The sequence below is a fragment of the Lampris incognitus genome, chromosome 8 (genome assembly GCF_029633865.1).
Source record: "Lampris incognitus isolate fLamInc1 chromosome 8, fLamInc1.hap2, whole genome shotgun sequence".
NCBI classification, from domain to species: Eukaryota; Metazoa; Chordata; class Actinopteri; order Lampriformes; family Lampridae; genus Lampris; species Lampris incognitus.
In genome coordinates, this window is record NC_079218.1 from 48122306 (window position 1) to 48136476 (window position 14171).

General features: G+C 47.6%; 1 pseudogene; it reads left to right on the top strand.

Annotated features, from left to right (window-relative positions):
- The first annotated feature begins 8716 nt into the window (after nt 1-8716).
- Nucleotides 8717-9180, top strand: LOC130117092 (ubiquitin-40S ribosomal protein S27a-like; annotated as a pseudogene).
- Nucleotides 9181-14171: the final 4991 nt, after the last annotated feature.

Below are 14171 nucleotides of genomic sequence, written 5' to 3' on the forward strand. Positions count from 1 at the left end.
CAGGCACAATTCAGTTTAACTATGAAAACAAATTATGATTTTGATTTTGACAGGGTCAGCAGGGAAGGCACAGATGGCCACCACTGCTCCTACCAAACAAAACCAACAAATTGTCATGTGGTAAAAGTCTACACATCATGACAGCATGCACACAGCACCATTAGTGACAGTGAACAGCGATTACGGCATTTTGGGAACACACCAACACAAACAAGCAACACTGACTGGCACAGAGGCCTATGAAATATACATGTGATGGGAAATGTGCATAATGACTGCTGGGTTTGTAAATTTACAGATTCGCCGGAAACTCGTTTTCCAAACTTTAACTTATACAAAACGGTGGCCTGAATGAAATCAGTGAGCTCGGCAGCCTATTAGCTTTTAAACAACTTACCACATTAAGCTCTTGAGTAGGTCTTCCTTTGTCAGTAACTCCCAACTTTTCACTTAAAGCTAATCTTGAAAATGGTGTGGATAATAAAATAGCAACGATGTCCGCCTTAGTAACGGTAACCAAGAGGCTAGCTAGCTAGCTAGCTAGCTAGTTAGCTAGCTAGCTAATCTGCGGGGGGGGGGTTTCTCGCTAGCTTGTGATGCGGGTCCCCCCACAGCAGGAGGAACGTGTCATAAAGTTAGCGATAACAAAGCCCACCCATTTAGAGGGGATATACGATTAGTCAATTTTACTGTCCTCTGAAGTTACCCTCTCATTGAATTACTACTGCTCGGACCTGTGTAAAATTATAGCTGGACCACCAATCACAGAGCTGAAAACAGCATTTTCTTCGTAGCAACTGCAATGGCAGCAAAATCCTGATAGGGGGAGACAAAGGGGCTTCTTTCATTTAACCCTTCACGTTCCAACACAAACTGGATAGGCAGGTTGGGAGGGTTTGTTTCCTCAGAAACATTTTGTTTAAATGTCGATTGTCAAATTAGGAATTCATAAAATTCATAATGGATGGATTTCAGAACATCTTAGGCCTTCTCCGAGGGCCTAGAGGGCCCTGACGGCTCCCCTCCGGAACACAGACACGCCACTCCGAATGAAAGGTTAAGATGGACTTTTCACCATAACTTACAATCAACCTCACGCTCTGCTGGTGCAACCAGCTGGAGATTTGTTTTTCCTTAGTGCAGCTATCGAGATGTAGAAAGTGTCTGACCGAATATTAAGACCAAATATTATAAAAGAAAATTCTAAATTAAATACTCTGACAGCTCATTTGACTAGAATCTCCCAAACAGGAAGCGGGTCTTGTGGTTATTCGGTCGCACTTCTTACAGGGTGTTGACAGAGCATATAGGACAAACAATCAGAGTAATGTGTCCACGGTTATACTTGGGGTATGGATAGAGCTGAAGTGTGTGGATATACTCAATCTGTAGTACAAAAGTGACAGGAGGACATAACACGCATGCTGTATACACACAGTGTGCATTACCAAGCCAGAGCATTTCTGGAGGAGGTGGCATACTAAAAGGGTGGTGTTTACACTCAGCATGCCACCCTCCGCTCATCCTGACTGCACTGCAACGTCCCCAGAGATATGTAAATGAGTCCCCGGCCCTCCCCGCCATTCTGTTTGCTCAGATATATATGTGCTCGTGCCCTACATACTGTATACGTGGTGTGTACGACGCCTCGTCCTGGCTCAACAGAAATTATTTCGGGACCTTCTTGTGACAAACATGGAAAAACAGACACGGGGAAAGACCGTGCACTCAAAAAGGGTTGCATAACTATGACATAATCACTCTTGCATACAAACTCTCAAACGTGCACACATTTAACACACATGCGCGCTTTCAAATTGTGTTGCCAGACTGGCTCTTCCTCTTAATTGGTGTCATCAAGACTCGTTAGAGAAGGAACTTGCTGCAAGCCCTCCATCAATAAAACATCACACCATAATGTCTGTCTTCCAACGCCTGACCTCGTTTGACTTCCGTGGGGGGGTCAAGGTCAATAAATGAGTCTTTTTGGTGCACAAGAATAAGCTTCTTACGCCACAATTACCTCCACCTAAAACACACAAACGCCACCTTTGGTCATGTTGAGGAGTCAAACAGAGGACCTTGCCCTTATCCTCCTATCCCCCCCCAATTGTACTTGGCCAATTACTCCACTCCTCCGAGCCGCCCCGGTCGCTGCTCCACCCCCTCTGCTGATCCGGGAAGGGCTGCAGACTACCACATGCCTCCTCCCATACATGTGGAGTCGCCAGCCGCTTCTTTTCACCTGACAGTGAGGAGTTTCACCAGGGGGACGTAGCACGTGGGAGGATCACGTTATTCCCCTCAGTCCCCCCCCCCAGAAGAGGCTTCCCAACCGACCAGAGGAGGCGCTAGTGAAGCGACCAGGACACACACCCACATCCGGCTTCCCACCCACAGACACGGCCAGTTGTGTCTGTAGGGACCTTCTGTATCCTCCTACATGAAATGTTCTTCAAAATTACTTGGTAAGAAATAAATTTGACATTGTGGCCCATTTGTTCCAGGGCTAGTCAGTGCCAGTGTCTATAATGTGAAATCCTGGACATTAAATGTTCATCCACAATTTTCTGAAGTGGTCCCAGTAGTACCTGTTGTTAAAGTGTACTGGAGTAGCATATCACCTGACACGGTTAAGCTATGTTTGAGTAAAAAAAAAAACAGCTATAAAGTTGCAAGAACAGTACTTTCCACTCACATCTTGGGGATATCTGATTTGGAAGAAAACTTGATTTAATAGTAAGTATACCTACTCTAACTATCTGTTAACTCTCCCACCTCTTTCTTCTGTTTCTATCTGCGGACGTCTCTCATTTTTCCAAAACTCGCTCTGTATTGACGAAGACTGGGTTGTGGCTGCTGTAGCACCCTGTGCATCACCTATAACTGACATCTGCTCCGTCTCAAGATCTGATTCACAAAACATATTGCACTAGTGACATTACAGCACAAACACGGCCATGAAGTTTCACAACCGGGTGCAATTTGCCCTTGTTTTGCGTCTGTTTGCAATCGACTCTGTGCGTACCTGTAGTCCACTGACTTCCGGTTTCTACTGAAGCGGTCATACCAGTTTCCTGTTTGTTGGCATGTGCTACTGACAATGGCATGTTGTACGGGACGCCTGCAAGATTTACCATGGATAAATGTCAACGGCGTGCACACAACGGTCGACAAACCGTCACCTGCACCTCCCAGCAAACGGGTGTAAAGTTTCCAGTTGGAGCTACATATTAAGTGACGTACATCCACATTTCAGTCTGGACTTTAGTTTTGTCATTTGACTGTCTTGTTCTGTACGTCATCCAGATGTGATGTTTGTCCGTGTTGGTTCTCATGCTGATGCGTAGGTCTCCCTGTGGTTTGACTGTTGTTCTGCATGCCGTCCTGATGTGATGTTTGTCTGTGTTGTGTTGGTTCTCATGCTGATGTGTAGTTCTCCCTGTGGTTTGACTGTTGTTCCGTACGTCATCCAGATGTGATGTTTGTCTGTGTTGTGTTGGTTCTCATGCTGATGCGTAGGTCTCCCTGTGGTTTGACTGTTGTTCTGCATGCTGTCCAGATGTGATGTTTGTCTGTGTTGTGTTGGTTCTCATGCTGATGTGTAGTTCTCCCTGTGGTTTGACTGTTGTTCTGCATGCTGTCCTGATGTGATGTTTGTCTGTGTTGTGTTGTTTCTCATGCTGATGTGTAGTTCTCCATGTGGTTTGACTGTTGTTCTGTACGTCATCCAGATGTGATGTTTGTCTGTGTTGTGTTGTTTCTCATGCTGATGTGTAGGTCTCCATGTGGTTTGACTGTTGTTCTGCATGCCGTCCTGATGTGATGTTTGTCTGTGTTGTGTTGTTTCTCATGCTGATGCGTAGTTCTCCCTGTGGTTTGACTGTTGTTCTGCATGCTGTCCAGATGTGATGTTTGTCTGTGTTGTGTTGGTTCTCATGCTGATGTGTAGGTCTCCCTGTGGTTTGACTGTTGTTCTGCATGCCGTCCTGATGTGATGTTTGTCTGTGTTGTTCTGCATGCTGTCCAGATGTGATGTTTGTCTGTGTTGTTCTGCATGCTGTCCAGATGTGATGTTTGTCTGTGTTGTTCTGCATGCTGTCCAGATGTGATGTTTGTCTGTGTTGTGTTGGTTCTCATGCTGATGCGTAGTTCTCCCTGTGGTTTGACTGTTGTTCTGCATGCTGTCCAGATGTGATGTTTGTCTGTGTTGTGTTGGTTCTCATGCTGATGTGTAGTTCTCCCTGTGGTTTGACTGTTGTTCTGCATGCCGTCCTGATGTGATGTTTGTCTGTGTTGTGTTGTTTCTCATGCTGATGCGTAGTTCTTCCTGTGGTTTGACTGTTGTTCTGCATGTCGTCCAGATGTGATGTTTGTCTGTGTTGTGTTGGTTCTCATGCTGATGTGTAGGTCTCCCTGTGGTTTGAGAGTTGTTCTGCATGCTGTCCTGATGTGATGTCGGACTGTGTTGTTCTGCATGTCGTCCTGATGTGATGTTTGTCTGTGTTGTGTTGGTTCTCATGCTGATGTGTAGTTCTCCCTGTGGTTTGACTGTTGTTCTGCATGTCGTCCAGATGTGATGTTTGTCTGTGTTGTGTTGGTTCTCATGCTGATGCGTAGTTCTGCCTGTGGTATGACTGTTGTTCTGCATGCCGTCCTGCTGTATCGTTCTTCCTGTCCTTGACAGTGTCGGTGAATGTTGTTGTAGTCGAACTGTTTCCAACACAGTTTCCTTTTTCCGTTGGGCCATATTCAACAATCCACCAAAAGCTACCTCTTTCAAAACCAAGTCAGGATATCTTTACTTCTTCTAGCCTAAATAAACACTAGCCCTAGAAACAGTCACGTGCTTGCATCCTCACTGGAATACATGCCTATTAAGTCTACTTGGGCTGTTTAATTTCTCATTTCCTCAACAAATATATACAATGTTTGCTTTAGCTTGGCTCTCCAGGCCTCTCGATTCTCTGACTATCAACCCTGTGTTGCGTCATGAAGCTTCTTCTTCCTGAAATAGGAAAACAAGAAATGACAAATGCAAATTGCACTATCTAGAAATAAGACAAAAATCAGCCCAAGTGTGTAAGAGTGTCCCGGAAAAATATTTTTCAGTGGCTACGTTACTCAATTCAAAATTGGGCAGCACGGTGGTCCAGTGGTTAGCGCTGTCGCCTCAGAGCAAGAAGGTCCTGGGTTCGAACCCCGGGGTTGTCCAACCATGGGGGTCATCCCAGGTCGTCCCCTGTGTGGAGCTTGCATGTTGTCCCCGTGTCTGCGGTGGGTTTTCTCCAGGTGCTCCGGTTTCCTCCTGACCAAGGCCATGGAAAGAGGAAGTGGATTTGGTCCCCGGGCGCTGCATGAAGGTGGCAGCCCACTGCTCCTAGCTACACACATCACAACTAGGATGGGCTCATTTGAAGTAACTGAATTTCCCCAAGGGGATTAATAAAGGAAACGGAAATTAAAAATAATTTAATCTAAAATGACTAAAAATAGTATAAATATACCTGGTCCTTGTTGGGGATGCTCGAGCAAGAAGTGGACAACATCAACATTCTCCCCTGCAGACCCTTGTTGGACCAAACTGATGGATAGCTCAAAGAAATGCCGCGAGAACAGTGGAGGCTTAACTATTGTCACCTGTGGTGAGATACAGAATTTTTCTGCTGTAAATGGTAAATGGACTGTGTGCGTGTATACAGCACTGTTCTAGCTGCAACAGCCCCTCAAAGTGCTTTACAGTCATCCGCTCTGATGGCCGAGCGGAATAAACCGCCGTTCTTGCAACCCGCTCGTCATGTGGCAGGGAGGTTCGTATCTCAGACTCACCGTAACCGGCCACGGCCAGAGCGTCCACGGGGTAAGGCCTTCATTAGGCCACCCTTACCCGAGGGATAGTGGGTGTAGATCGGTGTAGTGTTCGGGGACTCGTCGTTCTCCAGCGACCCCTCTGGCCCACCCGGGCGCCTGGAGCCAAGCAACCGAAAGCATTCTCCCTACGCCTCCTTCGCGGCCTGAAGGTGATGCAATCCATGCGAGGCTTCAGCGTGGAAAATAGCGAGAGCAGCCGACATGAGTTTGAAGGAAGCTGGTGTTACGACCATCTCCTTGCTGTGGAAACGTGAGCCAGGGGAGTTATTCCACAAGAATTCCGGCCATATGCCATTGGGTTAATCGGGTGGGATAAGGGGAAAAACTAGAAATACATTAAAAAAAAGGCTTTACAATCAATGAATGCCTCACATTCACCTATACACACACACACACACACTCATTCACAAACTGCCGTGTCAACCACGGAAGGTAAAAACCAGCTCATTGGGGCGGTTGGCAAGGGGGAGCCAAGGATTGAACCGGCAACCCTCTGGTTACCAGACTACCTGCTCTACCCAGTGGCACCCCCAGAAATGTTTCGTAGGGGTGGCCAAATGGGGCCACTGAAAATCTTGGGGTGGCACACCAAAACCAAAAGCCATAACTGAATTTCGGGAATTGTTGTAGCATACTGTATAGCCTAGTTGAAAACTGTCAATATGAGAGTTAAGAAAAATATACATTATTGATTTAAATGAACAGCACCTAATGTAAGATATCAGATAGAAGCATATTATGCATAATCAGAAGCATATTCTGCATATGCGACTCGTGGCTGGGGGGGCCAGCGGGGGGGGGCCAGGGATAGTATCAGAGTGGCCGTGGCCACCCCTGGCCACCCCTTGGGGGCGCCACTGGCTCTACCTCCGAGCCACTGTCACCCCTTTTGAGAGTGACATGAACGGAGGAAACAAATTGAACTTAAGCGGAAAAGGATTGGATTGGATTCCTCCTCATTTGTGGGTTCTTGGAATCCACTGAATTTCAAATGGGCGTTAATAGGAGAGACTGTTCTTTGATTGGATCTGTATTGATGACTTCTAATCACCTGTTTCTTCCATTAAATCTCACCCTCTTCTCTCTCTCTCTCTCTCTCCCTCTCTCCCTCTCTCTCTCTCTCTGGAGACTTGTGCATGGCCAAGCCTGTAGAGCTATAAACACTAGAGGGGAGTTCTACCGGCAGGGTAAATACTCTCAGTGACCTTTGCTGCAGTATGGACAACCACATACAACTCTTTTTGCTGGCATACCCTTTTTTCATAGGCACAAACCATGGAATAAATTCACCTGTGCAAGAAAAAAAAGGGTCCAATGAATGCCAGGCATTCGTGAGAAATGCACCATATAAAGGACGTGGTAATAGCCATAAAATGTTTGACAGGACACGATGACAGACGTCATCCTTGGATTGGTGTATATCAAGAAGAATGGCCTCTGGCGTCCGGGTAGTGTAGCGGTCGATTCCGTTGCCTTCCAACACGGGGATCACCGGTTCGAATCCCCGTGTTCTCCGGCTTGGTCGGGCGTCCCTACAGACACAGTTGGCCGTGTCTGCAGGAGGGAAGCCGGATGTGGGTACGTGTCCTAGTCGCTGAACTAGCGCCTCCTCTGGTCAGTCTGTTCAGGGGGGGAGGGGGAACTGGGGGGGAACAGCGTGATCCTCCCACGCGCTACGCCCCCCCTGGTGAAACTCCTCACTGTCAGGTGCAAAGAAGCGGCTGGCGACTCCTCGTGTATCGGAGGAGGCGTGTGGTAGCCTGCAGCCCTCCCCGGATCGGCAAAGGGGGCGGAGCAGCGACCGGGACGGCTCGGATGAGCGGGGTAATTGGCTGGATACAACTGGGGAGAGAAAGGGGGGAAATTCCACACAAAAAGAAGAAGAAGAAGAAGACGAAGAAGAAAAATGGTCTCAGGCTTTAAAAATTAGAAACTTTATATCTGTGCCCATTGATTCCTGCGCTGATCACAATTCTCCAGCTAGAAAGGAACAGTTCGGTCATTTTCTGTATTATTCAGAAGTAACACTGTTCATGTCTGATAACATATTCCTATGAAAGGCTTTATGATTTCTATCAATGTGCCGCAGAGCCACGGGTGCTGGCGCTGAGCAGATAATGTTAATCCCAAGGCCAAGACAAACCGTGCCGGCAGGACCGACAAGTCTCAAAAGTCTCCATCGCTGGAGATCACTGAACCCTTGGGACAAACGAAAGAAAAATGATAAAGAAACTCGGGGAAATGGCTGCTGTGAATACAACCTGGTTATGAAATAATAATTAGTTGTGTTGTGTTGTGTAAATGCTGCGGAGGAAAATGGGCGTGAGGCATTAGGCGTCCTCATTTACTCGCTGTGTATTTGATTCTCTATGAATCCCCCAAGTCTGAGCAGCATCTCGGTGTACCCTCCACCCCCCCGTCTCGTTTAACTCTCAGTAACTGTCCCTTACAAGTGCCCGGACAGCACAGACACAACGTATGAGACGGCCAGCAAGGACAACGCCGCGGAGTCACAGCACGTGCTGCTGGACGCTGTGCAGGGGAAGGTTGGCAGCTATTTACAGCTGGACGCATTTAGTTATATTGCTGCAAACATCTTTTATACGTGCTCGAGAGGCTGACAAACAAGTCAGCTTATCGCCCATTTATTGCACAGTTGCTGCTGTCGAGTAACTGCCTCCCCAAAAAAATAAAAAAATAAAAATATTTGTTTAAAAAACACTGAAGCATTGCCGGGGCTATCACACAATCGCAATAACAGAAAATGAGGCAAATCGTACTTTTTATGAAAATGTTACGATCTCTCTCTTTGATGGTCCACCATTCGGGGTGATCCTGTGGTGGGTTGAACGCCAAAATGCCAATTTTGGTAAAGACCCTCGCAGGGAAGACCACAACCCTCGAGGTTGAGCCGTCAGATACCACTGAAAATGTCAAGGCAAAAATCCAAGATAAGGGGGGGTGTCCCGCCAGACCAGCAGAGGCTGATCTTTGCAGGGAAGCCGCTTGAAGATGGACGCATCCTCACAACATTCAGAAGGAATCCACTCGGCACTTGGAGTCGAGACTGCGTGGTGGTGCCAAGAAGAGGACGACGTCTTACACCGCCCCCAAAAAGGAACAAACACAGAGGAAGAAGGTCAAGCTCCCTGCGCTCAAGTACTACAAGGTTGATGAGAATGGTAAGATCCACCGTCTGAGGCGCCAGTGCCCAGCTGCCCAGTGTGCTGCGGGGGCTTTCATGGCCAGCCACTCTGACAGGCACTACTGCGGGACACCTACTACTTCAACTAGCCCGAGGACAAGTAGGAAGGGGATTGGCTCCGTGGTATCAAATTAAAATTCTAAAAATTCTCTCTCTCTCTCTCTCTCTCTCTCTCTCTCTCTCTCTCTCTCTCTCTCTCTCTCTCTCTCTCTCTCTCTCTCTCTCTCTCTCTCTCTCTCTCTCTCTCTCTCTCTCTCTCTCTCTCTCTCTCTCTCTCTCTCTCTCTCTCTCTCTCTCTCTCTCTCTCTCTCTCTCTCTCTGGTATCGCGCCTGCCGGTCCAGCGTGTCCGTGTCACGGTTTGCCTCGCTCAGGCGTGAAAAGTACACGCATGTATGAAGGTGCCAGTGCCAGCTGGGGGCGATGATTAAGAGGTGAAGGCAGGTTAGGGTTGGATTAGGGTTAGGGATAAGGGAGGGGTTTTGGAAAATGCTGTATGCTTCTTTTCCTCCGTGGGGAGTTGCCGGCATTGAGTTAGATCATCGCCCCCTGCTGGCAGTGCGCCTTCATACACGCGTGTGCTTTTCACGCCTGAGCGAGGCAAAACGTGACACTGACACGTTGGACCGGCGGGTGTATTACACGCTTTGGCGTGATACTGGGCTGACACACACACACATATACACACACAGGTTGATACAAATCAGCACCATAGTTGAAGTTTTTCCGGTTTGCAAAACAGCGTTGCAAATAGGGTCGTAAAAATATGTTTCTACAGAATATACCAAATATTTACTGCAGCCAAAACACAGATCACAAGCGGCACGGTGGTTAGCGCAGTCGCCTCACAGCGAGAAGGTCCTGGGTTCGAGCCCCGGGGTAGTCCAACCTTGGGGGTCGTCCCGGGTCGTCCTCTGTGTGGCGTTTGCATGTTCTCCCCGTGTCTGTGTGGGTTTCCTCCGGGTGCTCCGGTCTCCTCCCACAGTCGTAGGGCAGGTGAATCGGACGTACTAAATTGTCCCTAGGTGTGTGTGTGCCAAGTTGTATGGAAAAAAACATTGCAAGTTGGCTTAGCTTCAACATATCGATCTCTTATGTAAAGGTTATGTAATATGTAAAGGTTATGTAATGTGTAAAGGTTTTACAATGTTAAACATGATATTTCAGAATACACTCAGCAGCAGATATTATCCAGCATATTAGTGGTACTATCAGGCAGATATTTGTCCATTGATCCATCCAAAATAACGTTCCAAACATGGATAATTGGGAAAATCCTCAAAGACAATGAGGGAAAGATGATGCAGGCCCATGCATGCACAATGACACTTTTCCAGTACTAAGCAATAAACTATACTGTTTGTTATACCAAAAGCAGTTCTGCTAAAGCGAAGACAGCCTATCCCAAACCAGAAGCCTCTCAGACTAGGGTCTTCCTGGTAAATGTACGTACACGTTCTCGCACAACAGTGTAGTATTACGTAGGCATTTAAAGTACTCCAGGATACACATAACCGGCGGTGCAGGAGGGTACCATACAGTGGTTTGGGCACAGCAGGATAACGTTTTACCAGCTAAGTCACCTTTGTTATTCCCTGACAGCAGACGTTTTCCGCTTCACTCGTCATTTCACCACACTTCCCACACGGACACCGGTTAACAGGGGCACATATGAAAATACTGATATAGGCTTGTGACTGAAACACTACGTCCACCGTTATGCCACACAGTGAGCAGGTAATGGGAGCAATATTCACCAGACACTTCCCGCTGTAATCTCTGCTGCTGCGGATATTTGTGCTGTCCACTCTCATATTCCGGATCGGATCCGGGATCTCGAACATTGTACGGATGGATTTCAGAGGCTGCCATTTCCCATCAAGAACAAGCACTGGGCGCCAGAAGTTGGCCAATCACAAGAAAGTGGACTTTTAGGGAGGGTGGTCGGCGGGGGGGCATGAAGAGAAAATAGCCCCAAACAGCCCATTTCAGAGAGGATGAACTGAGGGGCTGCATAAGGGCCAATATAAGATAAATGCAAAGCTACTCTCGTGGAGCCCAGCAATACAAATGCAGAGCTGGGGTGAGCATGCATGATAGGGCCACTTCAAACATGTGCAAATAGCGCCCAAGCACTGAGGCGCCATTTGCTCGGCAGCGCAATTACCGGTGCGTTTCACCCTGGGCGGATGCTTTGAGGATTACTTTTTGTGTTATTTATGCAGGTTTAGCGGCCGCAACAGCCACGCAGTCCTTTTGTGGATTTGCCGGTGAGGGTTTTGCCAGAGTGGTTGTTATTTGGGGTGATGTAACTGTGAGCTCTCCCTCGTGCCTCGAGGCGCTCGGCCGACCAATCGTGTAACTTCAGCGACGGTGTTGGTCACCTGATTCAGCGGCCCAATCGTGTCAAACATGATCACTCAGTCAGTCACTCTAAAATGATCACTCAGTCTGTCAGTCAGTCAGTCAGACAGTCACTCAGTCTCTCAGTCAGTCAGTCAGTCAGTCAGTCACTCAGTCTCTCAGTCAGTCAATCAGTCAGACACTCAGTCTCTCAGTCAGTCAGTCAGTCAGTCAGTCAGTCAGTCTGTCAGTCTGTCTGTCAGTCTGTCAGTCAGTCAATCAGCCAGACAGTCACTCAGTCTGTCAGTCAGTCAGTCAGTCAGTCAGTCAATCAGCCAGACAGTCACTCAGTCTCTAAGTTAGTTTGTCTGTCAGTCTGTCCATCAGTCAGTCAGTCAGCCTGTCACTCAGTCACTCAGTCACTCAGTCTGTCTGTCAGTCTGTCTGTCAGTCAGTCAGTCAGTCAATCAGCCAGACAGTCACTCAGTCTCTCAGTCAGTCAGTCTCTCAGTCAGTCCGTCAGTCTGTCAGTCAGTCAGTCAGGGACGAGTGATGGGCAAAGCAGTTTTCAGTGTACTGAGTCATTAGAATCAGTCAATTAAAAAGATTTGTTCACCAACTCATTCATTTAAGCTCTCTAACTACCGAACTGTTCGTGAAGGATAAACCAGTGAGCTGAGAATTTAGCTGGATGAACCCCAGAGGGTTAATCTGTTCATCTGGGCACAACATTTCATCACTCATCCGCGTGACTTGGTCAGTCTCAGCTGACAGCAGGTATCCCAAAACCTACGTTAGTTGGATAAAGACACCGCTTGCAAACTGAAAGGTGCTATAACAAAGTCCTACCCTCTCACGTACAGCATGGATATTTGTGCAACACCTAACTATTAAACAAAATATTTGGTACCACTTCCCATTTCGAGACTTCGGTGCACAAGAGGGAGGGAGAGGGGCGGGCCTGCTTGAGCGGCTCTGGAGCGGTCAAAAGATTGTTCACAAGAGCAAAACGTTCTTCATAGATCCGGCCTCTTGATTCTGCTCTCAAAGTGCACCGGGCTGATGCATTTAACTTTAAGATGTACAACATGTTCTTCCGGAGGAGCTTGCCCCAGGACCCCACTAGTGCGTTCGAGGTCCACCCACCACAGTCTTACAAACTCATGTGGGAAAGCACTGTATTGCATAATACTACAATATATAGCAATAATATAGAAATAAGAAAATAATAAACATGTAAAAATTTGTATAATATTACAATATATACAACAGTGTTAATAGATAAATAGTTATTGCACGGTTGAATTACTCCACAAAACTGTTGCTAGAATCCATATTGCACAGTTAAAAATATAGATTATAAATTATGGGGTTATGGAGGTACTGACAGGGGTGAGATAAGTCCAAAGGGCAAGTCTATTGACACAGAGTGTCTGACACTCAAAGCAAGGAGTTGAAAAGTTTGACGGCCACAGGCAGGAATGACTTCCTGTGGTGCTCTGTGGTGCATCATCAATAATATTATTATTATTATTATTATTATTATCATAAAGAGGCCGGCACGGTGGCGCAGTGGTTAACACGGTCACCTCACAGCCAGAAGGTCCTGGGTTCGAGCCCCGGGGTAGTCCAACCTTGGGGATCGTCCCGGGTTGTCTGTGTGGAGTTTGCATGTTCTCCCCGTGTCTGTGTGGGTTTCCTCCGGGTGCTCCGGTTTCCTCCCACAGTCCAAACACATGTAGGTCAGGTGAATCTGCTGTACTAAATTGTCCCTAGGTGTGAGTGTGAGTGTGAGTGTGTGTGTGGCAGCCCTGTGATGGCCTGGCGGCCTGTCCAGGGTGTCTCCCCGCCTCTGCCCAATGACTGCTGGGATAGGCTCCAGCGACCCCGAGAGCAGGATAAGCGGTTTGGATAATGGATGGATGGATGTTATAAAGAGTACTTACTGCAGGGGAACTTGGCTCTGTACAGCTGCCTCTCCATGCTTGTGTCACACTGACCATAGAAGGCAGTGGAGTGGAGGCTCTATCTGGGCCCAGAGCGCATGAGGAGGTCATAAGATGCAAACCTACAGGAATACAATTCAGACGGTACCATTTAAAATTTGCATCAGTGTCTACTACGAACTTAGAAGGGCGACAAATATATGATTGCATTAGCCTTCACTACTCTCTCGCTCTCTCTCTCTCACACACACACACACACACACACACAGTACTATCTGCTGCTACTGCTGAAGTATTACACAACAATCAGGAGTACATCCGACAATAACAATTACTAACAAATAGGTTGGCTGAGTTCTAATTTCATTAAGTAGCCATTGAATTTTAATCGGGACAGCTAAATGTGTCTGTAAGTTTAATGCAATTTAATGCGTCTAAGGTGACCTCTAATCTGAGCCTGCTGGTCATCCTAGCTTGTGGAAAACCCCCTATGTCTCTGTCTGAGCCAGCAAAGCGCCGAAGGCCAAACCGCGACTTCATCGTAAGCTTCTCAATTTGTGTCCTCAGCTGGCGGAGCTCCTCCCTGCAGTGATGTGCAGGCAGGGGAGGCAGGGGAGGCAGTGCCTCACCCCAGGCTAATAAGGGGGGGGATTAACTATTGTGGGAGTGCAGGAATGAGGAGACGGAGAGATCGAGTCAATTCCGTTTACTCGATACAGCACAATCTCTCCTGGCAACCAGCTAACCGCTAGGCCGCTGCAAACCATGGCTCCAACCCCGGAAACTCTAAGCAGTGCCTACGTCAGCA